This window comes from Mus pahari, chromosome 12 (genome assembly GCF_900095145.1).
Source record: "Mus pahari chromosome 12, PAHARI_EIJ_v1.1, whole genome shotgun sequence".
NCBI classification, from domain to species: domain Eukaryota; kingdom Metazoa; phylum Chordata; class Mammalia; order Rodentia; family Muridae; genus Mus; species Mus pahari.
Genome location: NC_034601.1, coordinates 9,507,129 through 9,512,455, shown reverse-complemented (window position 1 = coordinate 9,512,455; position 5,327 = coordinate 9,507,129).

Sequence of the window (5,327 nt, the reverse complement as noted above, 5' to 3'; positions counted from 1 at the left end):
CTGCCTCTGCCTCCCAAGTGCTGGGATTAAAGGCGTGCGTCACCACGCCCGGCACTTGGGTGTACATTTGAAACTTCCAGGCCCATGGTCCTGGTAGTTGAGGGTATGGAAGTAGTCCCAAAGCAAGGAGAAAGAGAGAGACAGAGAGACAGAGACAGAGAGACAGAGACAGAGCAGAGAGAGAGAGACAGAGGCAGAGAGACAGACAGACAGACAGAGGAAGAGACTGAAAGAGAGAGAGAGATCCCACCCTCAGGAATAGGCAGTAGGCAGGGGAACCTAGGCCATGGACGTGAATTTTTTAAGTTTACAAAATAGATAAAAGTTTTAGATATGTTAGCATTACCACTGATCATAATCTGTACTGAAAATCCTCATTGTAAAAGAAGCAGCTAACAGGTGTCTATAAACAGCTGAAGTAGGTTCATGCCTTCAAGTCAAAGCAAGCACTGTTGCTTTGGGTTAAACCACAAGCACATTTTCCTCTGTCCAGAGGGCTGGAGATAGATAGATAGATAGATAGATAGATAGATAGATAGATAGATAGATAGATAGATAGATGATTGATTGTTAGATAGGTAGGATGGAAATATTTTCAGTACAATAAGAAGCACTTGTAACTATATACTTATAAGACAACCAAAGAAAATTAAAAATTGAACTTGTGACTGATAATGGTAGTCATTTCTCTACCAGTGCTTGATTAATAACTTATCTAAACTCCATTGATTAATATTAAAACTCTGAACTTTTGAAGTCTTAATACTATTGTAGCATAGAGAGGGAAATATTTTTGATTTTTCATATATCTTCAATCCCTTTCTTAGACCCTCATGGTGTCAGCTTTCACATACTCAGACCTAAGAATGAAAACTTACATTTGATATATTAAATTACTTTCTTAGACCCTCATGACTCACATAAACTTTAACCCTTTCCTTTTCCATTTAATCAGGTATCATGAGACACAAGTTGGTTGATTACAGAGAATAGTCATGCAAAGCAAGTTTCTTTAAATAAAGGAGTAGTTAAAAAGCTACATTGAAACCTGTTTTGTGAGTTTATCTCTCTTAGTGTGAAACCTGTCAGCAAGGTAAACTGTGTGTCCACGTCTGCCTTTGTCAGCAGCAGACCCAGTGGCTCTAGAGAGCGGGGCCTGGTATTTCATATGAAGTTAACTATCCTGGCGGCGGCAGCCTTAGGGGGAGAAGCTGGGTACTTGCAGCGGCCCAACTGACACCACAGCTGTCAACCTCATCAAAGATCCGAGAAGGATAAATAGAGCAGGAAGTATAATCCAAATGGCCTCTGTATCAATTAAAGTGACAGAGATCTGCTGCCACCTGGACAGTTACCGTAGGCTCCCATGGTTTTGATGGCTCCTTAGGGGACAAAGGTCATAGGTCTTCAGCTATCACCCAGGACAGCATTACATTTTCAGCTGCTACCCTGGGCAGCATTAGCCTTTGGCTGCCAGACCCAGAATCTCAGAAATCTGAGATTTTCCTGTGGTGAAGGAACTTGTGGAAGTTGAAACTTCCTAATGAAGCAGAGTAGGTCAACCAACCCAACAGTGTCCACAGTTTTGTCAAGGCCTGGCAGTGGCCGAGGCGTGGGGCCGTTGCCCAGTGGTTAGCTTTACCACAACATGGGGGGGGGGGGCGGAGAGTCATCCGTGCCCATCATCTTCTCTGGAGACCTCAGGGTGGTGTTAGGATCTAGCATTTCTGTCTATCATGAGAAGCTTTCATATGAAACACCTTAAATGCTGTGTTTAGCAGGCCTCTGAAGAGTTTAAGGACCATCCACCTATTAAATATGCTTGACTTTAAACCAACTTTGTTTTTACTTGCTTTAGGCGTATCCTTGAAAACATATCCAGAAGACTAAATAAGGCTTGTCCCTGTCAATGAGTCACTGTGGGACAGAAGTGCCACCAGAGAGAAGTACTAGCAAGATAGCAGCAGAATCCCCGAACTCTTAAGTGACAAAGGCCAGACTCCTGTCCTGGAGCTCGTGACCACAACACCCCACCAAGAGCACCATGACAACTGGTCAGGTAGCCTAGAAACCCAGAGTTCTCCATGCCCATGAGGAGTCTCGGTAAGCCCCAAGGGTTTAGCCAATAAGCTTTCCTTCCCGAGCATCCTCCCGGCTCCCTGCCTCCACAAAAGGTATTTAATCTCTGGTTCCCCTGAGTAAGTCGCTGGTTCCCCTGAGTAAGTCGTATGCATTCTTTTCTGGCGTGGATAAACAGTTTGGACAAGCAAGGACTGTCTCTTTCATCAAGGACTGCTGTTGGAGGAAGGCTTCATCACACAGAGCCGCACTTAAGAAAAGGGCCTCTCCACACTCTTAGTGCTCACCCTGAGCTAAGTCAGGTTCTCTGCCCCGGGCTCATCACTGGCTTGAGGACCCCCATTTTTAACTCTTTGAGGTTCCCAGAGGTGTCTGGGTACCCAGGAGTACCACAGCCTCCGTTCCAGCCAGTGTAGTTTCTCATCTGGAGAAACACGGGCTGGGGCCCCTGTCTTGGGCTACAATTATTTCTCCATTGAGCAGTGTGGTGGCAACCCATGAGCCCAGCACCCCAATGGGGAGAAAGGAATGTAGCCTAACGCCTCTGTGTTTCACCTCCCCTAGGGGCATTCTGACACCCCAGGAGTAAGGCAGAAACACAGAATCACAAATTACATTTGTATTTAGCATAACTATGAACATAGTTCTGAACCTATTAAAGAATTTGATCATTTATCATATGTATATAAAACAATTAACTTGCATGTCTTAATTATATTTAAGAGTTTATAACAAGTTAGTAGCTTTAATAAGATTGGGATTTCACAGTTTTATCCCTGTTAAGTTTGGACCTTAAAGATTTGGATTGAAGACTTAATTGAAGACTCTTAAGCTATGAATGCAGCCCACAGCAAGATTGAGAATTTATAAGACCATAAATATAGTCCACAGAGGGACTGGGAACCTTACTTTCTTGATCCCTTTTTTTTTTTTTTTTTTTTTTTTTTTTTTTTTTTTTTTTTTTTTTTTTTTTTGTTTTTTGTTTTTCGAGACAGGGTTTCTCTTTATAGCCCTGGCTGTCCTGGAACTCACTTTGTAGACCAGGCTGGCCTCGAACTCAGAAATCCACCTGCCNCTGCCTCCCCAGTGCTGGGATTAAAGGCGTGCGCCACCACGCCCAGCTTTCTTGATCCTTTTATAGTGCACAATTATAGAACATCACAGTCTCTTGTAAGACTGTTTATCCAAATAGCTAAAGCTTAATAAAATTAGCAAAGACCAAGAGGCTAGATGTATATCTTCAAGTCAGTTTCTATTAGCCCGAGCAGACCTTTATACCCTAGGAACTTATCATCATATGAAAATCTATTCTGATCCAAACTGTCTTGGAGACCTGCTGTTGCCTTCTCCTTCTATAGACACAGTGATGAGCAGAGGGCTCAGTCAGCAGGACTGAGAATCTGTTAGTGCTATTTCAGCTACTTTACACCCCCTGGTCCTCTTAACTAAGACAGTGATGACATTACACATCTTTTACCTTAGTAACTCTTTTTTACCTTACTCTCTTTTACCTTAGTAACTATGGCTGCCAGCCACATGGTTGCTATTTAACATCATTTATTTTCCTAAACAAGAGTTGAATCACAGATAACACACTGTAGCCAATTAAGATTACCTATGTGTGGTAGTTTGAATATACTTGGCTCATGGGAGGTGGCACTATTAGAAGGTGTGGGCCTTGTTAGAGGAGGTGTGTCACTGTGGGGGTAAGTTTTGGGGTTTCCTCCACCCAGCTCCACCCAGTGTGGAAGAGAACCTTCTCATTGCTGCCTATGGAAGCCAGTCTCTGTCTGGCTCCCTTTGGATCAAGATGTAGAACTCTCAGCTTCTTCTCTAGCACCATGTCTGCCTGCATGCTGCCATGCTTTCTGCCGTGATGATAATGAACTTCTGAAACCATAAGGCAGTCCCAATTAAATGTTTTCCTTTAAGAGTTGCCTTGGGGGCTGGTGAGATGGCTCAGTGGATAAGAGCACCCGACTACTCCGAAGGTCCGGAGTTCAAATCCCAGCAACCACATGGTGGCTCACAACCATCCATCTTCTGGAGTGTCTGAAGACAGCTACAGTGCACTTACATAATTACTTAAATAAATAAATCTTTAAAAAATAAATAAATAAATAAATAAGTAAATCTTTAAAAAAAAAAAAAAAAAAAGAGTTGCCTTGGTCATAGTGTCTCTTCATAGCAATGGAACCCAAGCTAGGACACTATGTATATTTGTTTTAAACTATCAAGCTCTTGTTACAAGTTTTTCTTTTTCTTTTTTTTTTTTTTTTCTTTCTTTTTTTTCTGAGACAGGGTTTCTCTGTGTAGCCCTGGCTGTCCTGGAACTCACTTTGTAGACCAGGCTGGCCTCGAACTCAGAAATCTGCCTGCCTCTGCCTCCCGAGTGCTGGGATTAAAGGCGTGTGCCACCATGCCCGGCTTTTGTTACAAGTTTTAATCTAACCTTTTACTACAGAATTTACAGCTTTTTAACTATACTCAGTGAACTTGCAAATCCTGAGATAGTTTATAGCATATTATTAAGAGATTTTTTTTTTTTAGAGCAAATAGCAAATAAATAGTAGAGATAAAAGATTTTTAAGAGCCGGGTGGTGGTGGCGCACTTGGAAGGGGCAAAGACAGACGGATTTCTGAATTCGAGGCCAGCCTGGTCTACAAAGTGAGTTCCAGGACAGCCAGGGCTATACAGAGAAACCCTGTCTCGAAAAAAAACTAAAAAAAAAAAAAAAAAAAGAAAGAAAGATTTTTAAGGATGAAAAGTAGAAAACACTTAGTGATAAGAGACTTGCAAGCATAGAAAGTTTAGATATAAGTGATTTGGGGTTTTGTTTGTGCAATGGTAGAAGTTATTGTCATAGGAGAGAATTTGAAAATTGAATGTGAGGCTGGAGAGATGGCTCAGCAGTTAAGAGCACTGTTATTGTTCTTCCAGAGGACCTGAGTTCAATTCTCAGCAACCACATGGTGGCTCACAACCATCTGTAATGGAATCCAACGCTCTCTTTTGGTGTGTCTGAAGACAGCGACAGTGTACTCACATATATAAAGTAAATAAATCTTTTTTAAAAAGCTATACTCAGGCAAGGTGTTTGCAGTAAAGCAGTGAGGCTTTAATAAAACCTCTGAGTCTGAGTAGGAAGAAAGAGAGAGGAAGGAAGGAAGGAAGGAAGGAAGGAAGGAAGGAAGGAAGGAAGGGTGGTTCATATAAGGCCCAGGAACACACAGGAAGCAGTGGAACT